This window comes from Adiantum capillus-veneris, chromosome 23, assembly GCF_014529385.1.
Source record: "Adiantum capillus-veneris isolate H3 chromosome 23, ASM1452938v2, whole genome shotgun sequence".
Classification (NCBI taxonomy): domain Eukaryota; kingdom Viridiplantae; phylum Streptophyta; class Polypodiopsida; order Polypodiales; family Pteridaceae; genus Adiantum; species Adiantum capillus-veneris.
Window position 1 is genome coordinate 7,412,686 of NC_140953.1, and position 13,387 is coordinate 7,426,072.

The window sequence follows — 13,387 nt, forward strand, 5'->3', positions numbered from 1 at the left end:
AGCACGTGTCACTCCCCCATTTCACACACCCCCTCCCTCCCTCCATGTTTTCTATGCACCTCACCTCTCCACCCCCCTCCCCCCCCCCCCCCCCCCCCCCCCCCCGTTCCAAATCCTCATGGCGGCCTCCTCTGCTCCACATGCCTCGGACTATGCACCCATCCTCTCGCCATGCTCGCTTGCCATCCTGAGTTGCATCCGCCCTCCCTCTCCTCACCATGATTGGTTGTTGTTGAGCTCGTTCGCAGTTGTACAACTCATCTCGGCCCTACACTCAATCCGTCTGGATCTGCATACACGGGAGAGAGAGAGAGAGAGAGAGAGAGAGAGAGAGAGAGAGAGATGACACCCCTAGGTCTCTCTTCGTGTTTGTCACTGGCTCCCCCTTCACTGAGAGAAAACAAACTTCTTTGTCTGCACCCTGCGAGTTTCTTTGAGAGAGATGACACCCCTAGCTCTCTCTACGTGTTTGTCACTAGCTCCCCCTTCGCTGCCCCTTCATCGAGAGAAAACGAACTTCTCTGTCTGCACCCTGGGAGTGTCTTTCAAAAGGATGAGAGCGAGGGAAATATCTTATAGATATAGAGAGAGAGTGTGTGACATGTAGATAGGTAGAGAGAGAGAGAGAGAGAGAGAGAGAGAGAGAGAGAGATTTATTGACTTTAGCTTTTGCTCAAACCTTTAGGATCTTCTTAGATTCCCATGAAAACAAATGGTTTGAAAATTCGGCAGACATACATACTCATTTCTGCGTACTCCTATTAGGAGGTGTCAAACGCGGGCCCGGACAGGGCCCTAAAATGTACCATTGGGCGCGTTTCCTGTCACACAGGGCGGCCACTTTTCGCCACAGGCCTTACTAGTGCTTTTTTTTGGGGTGGGGGGAGGACCCGCGATTCCCAAATGGAGGGAGAGAGAGAGAGAGAGACAGCATGCAGCTTGCAGTACTTGAGGACAACAACGCGCCTCCCGCTGCGGAGTTTCTCAGCACCCACTCATCATCCTAGTAGGCACAACTGTCCACCCAAGATCCTCACCTACTCATCATCCACCCACTCATCATCCTAGTAGGCACAACTGTCCACCCAAGATCCTCACCTACTCATCATCCTAGTAGGCACAACTGTCCGCCTCCCAAGATCCTCACCTGGAGGCTGGCCTCGTAACTGATCGTAACGTCTCCTCACGTCTTGTATATATATAGCTACACACCTGCAGAGCATTCATTGCCCATGGCCTTAGCTTCTTGCTTCATCTTCCCCACGCCTCTGCGTGCCCCCTCTTCTCTTCTCTCTCCCTGTCAGGTACCTCCTTCTCTACATGCACACCATTGATCTATTTGAAGCAGCTAACTTTCTTGGCATGCGTTGGCTGTGACGTCTGGCATGTCTGCATTTGCTAGCGATCTTGAACGTCGAACTAATATTGGGTTCCTTCCATTTTGGCATGCCCAAAGGTAGTGCGTGCTTTCACTTGGGCATAGCTCAAACTCCAAAAACATGAGTGCTATTTTGCTATTAGTAGAAAAAACTTCTTGTCATTCCTTAACATTTTGATCTTTTAAGAGTTACTGTTGTTTTGTTTACTATAGGCATTGAGTTCAAGATTCAATCATTAAGGTCTCTTGTGATTGTTCCTGGGACATTACAATCTTCTCTTCTCGTGTGTGTGTGTGTGTGTGTGTGTGGAGGATATTGGAATAACACTTCTATCACCCAAGTGTGGTGAATTAGTTATCCAAGTTCCCTCTTGAATAATTGGTCTCTAGTTTAGCACCATCAGAGATAGATCTTTGAGGTCTCTTGGGATTGTTCCTCTGAAATTAATTAATTCTCTTCTCTTTGCTTCTATAACATGTTGAAGGCTTTAGAACGATAGATTCAGTATGTATTCATGGTGTCAATGCTATAGGTTTCATACTAATAATGAAGTATTCAAAACACTCGAAAGAGTCGACCAAAAAATGAGACAAAGCATAGCTTAGTCAACTCATAGATTCGATATAGTCTCTCACACAGGGATTTCATTAACGCGATCACAACCATGTGAACAAATTAATAACGTTGAGTGATCACGTTTCAAAAAACGTGATTGCGGTAAATATTCATGTGAATTTCACTTAACCTATAGAAATCATCTAATTTGATAAGCCCGTTGGGATTTTTTCATTTCTGAACGGGCTCGGTTTAGCGTTTACATAGTTTGCTAGTAAGCTTGTTAGAAAAAACGCAAACCTTGGTGGGTTGCCACGTCACCACTTATTGGCTTTTTTGTGATCACGTTAATTTTGATTATATGAATGTGAATATGAGCATTGTGATCAGAAGAAATTTCACGTGATCACGTGAACATTAATTCCCTGCTCACACTAAATGTGTAGAGAGATAGCATATATGTAGAATAGTATCCCAATGGATAAAGGTGTCAATTTGGGTATTACATAGAGTTTTTGAGATGTGTGGATATAGTAACTAGGAGTTCCGTTAAAAGTAATATAGGAAACATGGGGCTTAATGATGTTTGAAACCCACTAGCTATCTAAGTGGGTACAAGTGGGCGATGTTGTTGAACACCCCATGAAATATAGAGATGATCATGTGTCATGGGTGTTGGACACATCAAATAGAGGTTGCAGATGGCAGAACAAAGAGTTATCTTCTCACACAACCTCCTTCTGGTCTCAAAGAGTTGTCTTCTCATACAAGCTCCTTTTGGTCTGGTTGTGAGTGAAGCATGGCAAGACACAAGAAGATGACATTATGACAATGAACTTTGAGACAACATAACTCTCATAGAGACATCAAGGATACTTGTGTCAAAAAAAATAGGTAGCAAGCACATGAACGAGGAAACAATGCCAATGAGCATGCATGCCTTGATCCACCATGCAACATGGTACCTTGACACCAATTCCCTTTGGAAGAGATGACATAGTCTCCACTTTTTGATATTATGGCTTTGTTCATAAAGATTCCTCTAATCTTGCTACAAATTCTTAACGACACCCTCAATGTCTATAAGAGGCTCCTTCTTCTTAAGGAAATTGTTGAATAAATGGTCAGAAAACTTGCTATGTTAAAGAGCATTGAGAAGTACGACCACCTTGTCTTCATCTGGCTCTTACTCTTCAATAATGCACTCCAAATAACTCAAATGGGTGCATATGTCACTCAGCCTTGTGACAAGACTAGCTACATCTGCTCCATTCTTGCACCAATAGGATCAATCCAAAGAAAGATACTTTCAAACAAACTTCAGTAGTCGAACTTTTGGATACCTTCCTAAGCATGAAGAGAGGGGTCTTACCCTTTGGTAGGAAAGGGTAGTGTCTACCTCTTATACAAAAGGATCAAAATGAGATCATCACCTTATGTGAGAATAGAGGATACACAACATAGAAAGGGTTGGTTGACATGAAAAATTAAAGAGGATTACCCAAGCGCGTGAGCTAGTATTGTCTTTTTGGCAATCCTTAAACTCCAAAAAGATTGAGTGCTATTTTACTCCATTCCTTAGCATTTTGATCTATATAAAAAGTTATTATTGACTTCTCTATAGGCGTTGATCGCATAGGTTTGATGCACTAGCTCTCTTGCAAAATGTTTAGGAGGTAGACAAAGCTTCCAGCAAAAGAGGAATACATCACCAAACAATGGAGACACATAACAAGATTAATGATGTCGAAAATCCACAACCGATTCAAGTAGATAGGTGATTTTCATCAAGACCCACGCAACAAAAACTTTATTCTCATGGGTACTAGATAGATCATATAGAGGTGCAAAGGATGGACCAAATACTTTCCTTCTCATAGAACCTCCTTTACGATTTGTTCCTAGTGAAACATGACAAAAAACAATAAGAAAAACTTATGAAAATTATCCCTGAGACAACATGCCTCCCATAGAGACTATGACAATGCTTGGTTTTCTTCTTGTTGTCCTTATCGTTCCTCCTCTCATCTTGGTAAAAGTTGTTGATGGCATCCTCAATGTCTTGGATAAGCTCCTTCTTCTTAACACTAGAATGGTAACCTAACAGGACAATATAAAAGTGTCCTTTCAGGGTTTTGGGAAAAATTTCCAAAACCATAGTAAATCCACTCATTTTGAAAAATCCTTTCATGAGCTTATAGTTCAAGAACTACTACATATGGAAAAAATGAGAAACTTGTAAGTTTTCTCATCCCTTGGTCACTACAAGCCTCCAAAGTTGATGGACCAGTGCATTTTGCCCAAAACAGCAATTTCTTACGGTTGATTGCATATAAATAAGAGTGGGGATTTTTGTAGGATGTGAGATAAAATGCCCTGTTAACTTCAATGGGTTGGTGATCAAAAAATATGGTTTCTTTTACCTCACTAATTTTTTTTTGGGCAAAAAAAATAGGTACAAAAAAGTTGCATTTTTGCCATTCTGCGGACCTATCATCAAAGTTTCTATAGTCACTCTCAATACAGATACTATATACATGTTTTCTTAGTTCCCTTTGGGCCTTTGGATTCAAAAGGAGCCATGGAGAATGTCAAAAGGATAATGGATCTCTTACTAAGTGCAACCTTGGAGGCAATGATAAAGTGCTAAATACAACAAACATGAAAAAATTGGGTTTAGCATTATAACCTCTAGAAACCCATAGAAACTACTCAATATCTAGCCAAGTTTGTAGTCCATGATTAGATATGGTTACTACCTACAAAATACACACAATTGGCCTAAGAAACTAGCAATATGGAGAAAGTTATACTTGCTACTCTAAAATGTAGCGTATTCTTCAGCAATCAAAAAACTCAACCATCATCATATACTATGCTATATAGCATATTAGGTTCCCCAAAACTCAAGTAAGATTAGCTTTATGTTATACATTACACTCACACAATCAAAATTGAATTTGGATATCAAGAAAGCCACCCAAAAAATCATAAAAGAGCTAATTTTGGCCAAAAAACAGGATTATGCAATTCTTGTAGGTTGGTCATAACTTTCAATTTTAACACTTAGCTTTCCGTACAAGCATCAAAACATGTTGAGAACTATGAAATCCTAACCTCTAGCCATCTAAACCTCATAAACATGAAGTTTAGAGTGGTATAGTTGCCCAAAATTGAAAAAAATCCAAAAACAGGACTCGTTTTTTCACACAGTTTAGGTTCAAAAATGTCGTGCAAGAGTAAGGTTAATGGTGAGATCGATGATCCAAAAAAAATGCTAAGTTTTTTTCAGCTCATAAGGCAACTTTGTGGATATATAGCACCTAGAAATTCATTTTCATACTCTTCAAATAATTCAAGCAAAATGGCCACTTAACAGGACACAAAAGTGTCCAAGGACATAAAAGTGTCCTATTACCATTCTAGTGTTAAGGACATTTTTGAATAATTGGTTATATCCTAGTTCTCTTAAAATTCTTTGAGAAGTAAAACTGCATTGTATTCCTCTTTAATATGCACTCCACACATGCCAACACGGTGCATATGTAACTCAACCTAGTGGCAATACTAGCCGCAACTTTTTCCTTCTTGCACTTGCAACATCAAACTAAAATGAGATACTCTTATGAAAATTTTAGCATCAATTGCTCGATTGGAATCATCCAATTGATGCACAAAATTGTCTAGTCTTCATCAATTGTGAGAATGGATCTACGTCTTCCTCAATTGTAAGAATGAACCCACATCATCAAGCATTGGATTTCCACCTGCGAGCAACTGTGGAAATCAAAATCTTAGAGCTTTTTTATATCTTCTTGTCCCATTGTGATTCCTAATTTGCATTTATAGGGATTATCCTATGATAGTAAAGGAAAGTTTCTACTCTTTTATGGAATGAGCAACTTTTCTACATACAAATTTTGACATCCATTTCAAAGAGAGTGTGTAGACAAATAGAACCCTAAAAATAGGGAATAATGGAGAAAATTTCAAATTTCACAGGTGAATAAACAAAAACATATGATCTGGGGGAATGTGGGTTATTTATGACATTCTAAAAGTACTTCTAGGTTGTTAAGGGTACACCTCTTCCCCATTTTGGGCCTATACCTTTAGTCTCGATCAGAGCTAGCTGATTAAAATTTCAGCATTTAAATGTCTAACTAAAAGGATCCATGAGTACTCCCATAATGTGGTCTCTTGTAATGCACTTATCGTAGGATACACGTTGTAAGAGGTAGTTTCAACAAATGTGAAATGAGGATTTGATTTCTCTCCAAATGAAATTTATTTAAATAATATGAAAGTCCAAAGAGTTGATGAAAAGAATGAAACTTTCTTCATTCTCTTGAGTATACATATAGGAGGATCTATACAACAAGGAAATATCTTCTTTGTCCAAGCTAGAAAGGTCTATCCAAGAAAGATCTGGGCAATTTCTTTTTCAATGGATGTAAGAGAAAAATATCTTCCCATATTTGATTTTTTTGAATTACCAAGAGAAAATGATAGAAAATGGAGAGAAAGGAAGATCTTGGGTGTTCTTCACAAATGCAATATTAGGGGTTCTTAAAATATCTATGAAAATTGTGGAGCATCCCAGGGTTCTTACCAATAAGAAAACAAAGTGAGTAATCAATAGAAATATTAGAACATGAATTTTCTTTTGTAGTAGATGGAAATGGTTATGCATCTCATGAAAAACCTTATTATATATATGATGGGAGATGGGAGATGGAATATGTCAAGGCTATGGGTGAGCCTAAAAGAAAGAGGAAGAATACCTAGGCAACACTCCTGATACAACAAAGCCCTAGGTCATGATCTTTTCATCTAAGGCTAGGCGATGTAGGTGATCCCAATCTTGTATCGATGTATCATGAGAAACATAACACATGAGTCGAGTCAAAATAACATCTTGCATATGCACAAACAATCCTTTTTAAGGCAATCAAATTGTATATGGTCTGTTCCATTATACCTCTGACATAAACCATCAAAACCACTTCATAATCCAATTCAAAATCACAAACCATAATCTAATCGTCATCACATATGTGAGCACGCCACCCTACTCTGGGTGATAACATTCATCCTATGAAACCAACTTTAGCACATAACATGGTTGCTAAAATTAGGGTAGGATTTGGGCAGCACAACTATAACTGAAACAAATTATCCAAGATCCACACCAGCTTCCACAATCAAAAACTAGCAAACAAATTCATAAGGGATCTTGAACCCTTGACCATAAACCATATTCCTCACTAAATTGATTCCCACACTTGGAGTTTTGACTATACATGATGCACTCAAATTGAGCCAATGCACAAGGTCCTTGAGGAAGGATTTTTTATGTGTAAGAAGAAATCCAACTAAAGACTAAATATAGTCTCAAAATACAGTTTTCGAAGTGTTTAACCATGCATAAATGATGTACTATGATTCAACATCACCCCTCTTGCAAATATAGCTGGTTTCGGCCTAGAAGGGTGGAAAACACAACATGCATGCACAAGATATATTCACATCCATCTTGGAGGTTCCATACATCATATGACATTGACACGTCAATCCAATCATGATACAAACAGCTTTACCACTTTGTTTACCCATATGCCATATCTTCACATGTAGGCATTGTGACAAAACATGTAAGTTGTGTGATGCAAGTGAGAGGTTTGATCTTTGTGTGCAAGCCTTGCATTTATGCACACACTAGCTTAGTGAGGCCACTTCTATTGTTGCTTATCCTAGTCGCCTCAATAAGTGGAAGATTTTTTATGCTTTTGTGATGGCCACCTATGAATATAGAGTCCCAAAAAACCTATGAAAAGACAAATTTAGTGGTAATAATAATCGTTGCTATATCTATTGCCAAACAAAATGAAGAAAATGCAACTACTTTGTACCTTATGCCATCTTCAAAAGAAAAAAATATTGGGGCCGAAAAAATTATATAGTGTGATCAACAACCCATTGAAGTTATTCTAAAAAATGATTTCAAGGTTTCAAAAAAATCCCTGGGATACTCTCCTACATATAGGCTATATCTAGTCTACACAATTTGTGATAGAGAGAGTGTATAAAATTCATGAATTGGTCATGTTATGCCTTTTGGTCTACAATTTTAATGTTTTGAATACTTTACTGACAGCATGAAATCTATAGCATTAACGCCACGAATACATCCCTAATGATTTATTATTGGAAAATAATTTATTATCTTCATAGAAGTAACCACCTAGAGACTTACCTTAATGATCTACCTAACAGGTGTTGAGCTAAAACTTGTTATTCAAGAGAGAGAGGGGATAATCAATCTACCACACTTTGGTGATAGAAAGGTTATTTCAATTTCCTCATATGTACACACATACACACATCCATGAGAAGAAAAGTTTTTAATGTCATAGGAAGAATCCCAATAGACCTCAACAATCAATGAGAAAATGGAAAATGGTGAACTCATTGCTTAAAGCTTAAAAGAAAAATGCGAAGTATTAATGACAAGTTGTTTTTCACACTAATAGAAAAATAGCATGCATGTTGTTTTTTGAGTTTTAGCTATGTCAAAATGACAACACTACCTTTCGGTGGGCCAAAATGGAAGAGAGACACTTACTGCAAGGAACCCATTATTATTGAAATTAAGTCAAAGTCCAAGATTGCTATCAACCACATGTCAAGGAAATTGGTTGCTTCAAAACAGATCAAGAACGATCATTATCACTATATCACACAGGCATGCTTAAATGGGATCAATGGTGGAGAAGGAAAATGTGGGGCGCGCCAATTGTGAATCGTCCGATTCGACAATTGCCTCGAATTTACTAGTCTTCCCAAATTTACAAATTTGCCCCAAATTTACTAATCTGTCCACATTTACAATATGACATACTTGAATTCCCTATATTTCAACGAACGTATGCGGGCGTAGTGGTTAGTGCACATGGCTCACAGTGGGGAGGTTGCGGGTTTAAGACATGGGGTGCGGACTGCTCCGAATTTACAAGCCTTCCCAAATTTACTTTTTCTTCCACAATTTACCAAATGTAATCTCCATTTGACGGTCCGAATCACCTCAATCGTAGATCCCATTTGAAGCCGTCCGTGCAAGATAGTGTGGAGGAAGAACGATCGAATCGACATTGGAATTCGGGAGGCTTATTGTTGCAGAGTGGACCAGCGACGGTTTGTAAAAGTTGATGACGACGCCCTGGATTAATGTAGAGGGGACCTTGTACAATGGGAAATTCTTGTTATTAGGCCCTGGCCATGCGTGTCGAGCCTCGCAAGCGGGCCACGTCTTAGAAACCTCCCGAGCTCCACCTTCAACAAATTTCCCTCTGATATCTGTCGCCGCCATGTTCATCTCTCTCTCTCTCTCTCTCTCTCTCTCTCTCTCTCTCTCTCTCTCTCTCGGATAAGCTCTTTGAGCTTGATAATATCCATGGGTGAGTTATAATGTGTCAACTTTTTGGGATGAATTCTTGAGCCACTGTATCAGCCCACCATTGCTGGTTTCCCCAAAGGAAAAAAATCTCATAATTGTGAGAAAGGAGTAGACAAGGTCTTTTTTGTTGTCCTGCCTATATTATTGAGCCTTATATCATCTTCATATATTACTATCTTCTCCAAAATTGTGGAAGCCACACTAGTGTGAGTATGTATGCTCTCATTAGTGAGAATCTTGGAAGATGCCTTGCAAGTTAAAAGAAAAAGGGAAGGGTGAAGAAAGAGGAGATTAGGGCGTGACAAAATGAACTGAAATTTTATAATTATTTCATTGAGTGTGCCTTTCAATCACCACCTCTACAATCGCTCAACATGAGTGATGCATGCTTTTCACCACCTCCCTAGAAGCCATCACCTCTACATAGCTAGGAGAAAAATTAAAAAAAAAAGAGAAATTAAGATAAAATTTTTCTTTCATCTTGCATCTCAATAAAATGTGACACTGTATTGCGAGATGTCGATGTGGGTGAAAACTGTAACTAGTGAGATCCTTAAAAACCCTTAATTAGCTCTTCACTAGGCTAGTTGAGCCAAAAAATAAATAAAATAAAAACTAAAAGTATATTATGGTCTTTTTATGTGTAAATATTTCATTGTATATAGGACCTAAATACAAGGATTTTCTATAATTATTTTAGTATTTTATTTAAATATTTATACCTAAGTGTGTGTTTTATTAAACCTATGTACGCCTTCTTTCATCCTCTTGCACCATAAGTATATTTTATGCCAATGTGTACATACTCTAACCTCATATTTTTCTTTTACACAAATCATTCCCACATTTTCACCCTCACCCTTGTGAAAATAAAAAATGGGTTTCTACTCCCTTAGTCACGTTTATTATATGGTTTTCATTTACTTGCATACTTTTTCCTCTTTCACCCAAAATAATACAAAAGAGGAACCATATCATATGATTCCAATGTCTTATTCCATATCCATATGTTTTTCATATTTTTTTATTATGTACTTATTATTCTAACACCATGTGCTCATTGAGCTAAAATCCATGAATAGTCCATACACTAGTTCCACCATGTATATATTTCTTTATTCACCTCCATGCATGTGTAAAGATAACTTGGATGCTTTGTATCATGATATGACAAAGGAGGGGCTCACTCTTGGATGCATTGTGCAAATTCAACAAAGAAGGGGGCCACTAAAAGACTTTTGCAGGCATAAAAGAGAGGCTTTTTGGTGAAATTTTTGGCGTCTATCTCCTCTCGAACTTTGAATAAGTGATTAGCAAGGTAAAATGTAGCTTACAAGCTAAATATAATTTTTGGAGCTACCATCAATGAGATATGAACTTTATGGTGGACCCCAGTCTGCCCACCTTTTCTCACAAGTCACCCAGTCTTCTCTCACGTCTTTTCACACTTCTACACACACACACACACTCACTCCTCTCCATCCCTCACTCAAACTTGCAACTTTCATGGTTTCTTTCATCTTCTTTATCATTTTCATCTCTCGATCCTTTACCTCGTAGTTCAAAAATTTATCATCTCTACACACATAAAGCTCAATTTCTCTCCCTACAATCAAATTCATAGTACCATAACCTCTTCCTCCTTTCATAAAAAGAGAAAAATCAGCAAATAACCAAGCTCAAGCTCTACTAAAGGAGGAGTTTGATCGTGGAAAATTCAACTTTTCCATTGTCACAAGAACTGCACCGACAGAGTTCTACAACCGCTTCTTTCACTGGAGGAGATAGGTGAAAATTTCCCTTTCCATCTTGTGGTTTCCATCAAATCATGTATATTATCATCCTTCTCTTACTTTTTATCATTTTATAAATCATGCGATGGACCTTGAGTGCATATGCCATGTAATTCTACCCCGACCTACTAACAACAAACTACTAACACTAATGACTAACCGTTCTTGTAAATTGCACCCTCTACTATCTACTAGAGCAGGCACCTCCAAGTTACTCACCTCTCTCTTCTTTTACTCTCAATAATTCTTCCCATTGAGCCCACATCCATGTGAATCAAGGGATAAGGATGACCCACTCCCATCTTGAAATATTTCATAATCTTTTGTATTGATAATAAAATTGATTAGGTCCTAATCAAGGCTCCCAAAAACCTATAACATAGAGCCCCTTCCTCTTTGTAAGGATGCTTTCCACACTATTTCTCACTACTTTGAGTATACCATTCTCCATCTTATTTGTAGAAGGAAAGAGTGAGCTCTCTATACACCATTACTTGTGGTGTATAGGAAAGCTTCTTTGAGCTAGTCTTAGCATTGCAAGGGAGTGAGTGATTCATAACTTCCAATCTAATTTGTACCTACTCTTGCACCACATCAACTGAATCAATAAGTTGGTGCAACCACGGTTCATAACTCTCTTGAGTCTCTCCAATTCATGCTTGGCAACCTCATGTCATTTGGTTTAAGGTGACACGTTTTCATTTTGATTCTTTTGTAGTATTTGCTTGTATGTGACTCAAGAGCTTTTGTGTTTCTTTTTCTTGCGGTGAGAGGATTCCCATAACCCTAAAATAATGTGTAGATCGCAACATCATCAAACTTAATTATGTCTCTTAACTCTCTTCCAAGTTGTTTACGCGTCAATCATTAAAATTGAAGCTAAGTTCTTGCACAAAACTCTGTGTGTGTGTGTGTGTGTGTGTGTGTGTTTGGTGTGCGTATATGTAGCATTGATATTAGTGATAGCGTACTCTTCCTTCTCGCTTGTATTGGTCAGGGATTCTCCTCTTTTGCGTCCTAGTTCGCTCTATAACTAGATGGTGGCCCTTCACTTGTTTGGTTGGGGGTTTGTTGTTTTTGTTTATTGATTGTGGTTTCCCCAGCCCCAACTGACCAGAATAGAAGCCTTGAGGGGTGTTTAGAGGTTGCCTCTCTTGTTGCCCGCCCCGGACCGCCTCACTAGTCAAAACGTTGTCGTGCCGTGGCACGTACTACATAGTGTGAAATCAAAACATTCACCTTACTCTTCACACTTATTAATAATTGCAAATAAAAGAAATCATGTAGTTATTGTGATATATGTTGAAGCGTCTATTGTGGTCATTATCACGTACATACCTATACGGGGAGTCATGACCCTAGATGTCGCGCATTTGCATGCTTTTCCACTTGATAAGATGCTTAATTGGGTTGTACAATGTATATATTCCAAGTGTTTCATGGTGGCACACTCATCTCACCTATAAAGATTGATGCGGACAAAAATGACCAAAAATAGCAGCTAAAAGGCACAGTTGTTGCAAAATTGCATGGAAAGTGACCCAAAATGGTATATTGATGGAAAATTATACTTATCTATTATTTTTATGCTTATACGAGTGATCCCAAAAATTTAGGGAATTTTTTGACTCCGTTTGGGATTTTTCGCATAAAAAATGGCATTTTTTGGGTAACAAATGAGCTGAAAATGGCCTAGTTTTGGTTCAAAGTGGAAAAATGGCCTAAAAAATGACACATCAGCTGAAAATTATGTGGGCAAGAGAGAGAGGTATGATTTTTACAAAAAAAAACCTGCAATTTATCACTACTGTGAAATAGCTTCCATGGTTGCTCAATCTATGTGTGCTGCAGTCCCGCCTCTTCGCAATCTTGTATCTGAGCTTGTGAGGGAGTGAATTAAGGTTTCCCCTTATCAAAATGGTGTTTGGGATTCAATATATAAGCTCCTAAATCTTTGCAAAATCAGAAAATGGTCGTTGTGAAGGTGGAAGCTCGAGCATTCCTTTCAACTGTTTGATGTTACGACTATGTAATTGGGGGCGATGCTACATGATACCATGAAAGAGGTTTGGGTTTTGATTGAGAATTGTGCTTTTATGAGCATTGAGGTTTCATGGCTGAAAATTTAGTGTTTTTAAATGGACTTGTAAAGTGAAATTGAATGTAATTTGGTGACCCTCTCATCATAATCTCAACTGTGAAAA

At 38.3% G+C, this 13,387-nt stretch overlaps 1 long non-coding RNA gene across 1 annotated transcript; it reads left to right on the forward strand.

The window, feature by feature from the left end:
• Positions 1-1,244: 1,244 nt before the first annotated feature.
• LOC147427380 (uncharacterized) lies at positions 1,245-11,816 on the forward strand. Its single transcript, XR_015185981.1, has 2 exons — positions 1,245-1,456; positions 10,567-11,816. It is a non-coding gene; the product is annotated as an uncharacterized LOC147427380 (long non-coding RNA).
• The last annotated feature ends 1,571 nt before the right edge of the window (positions 11,817-13,387 follow it).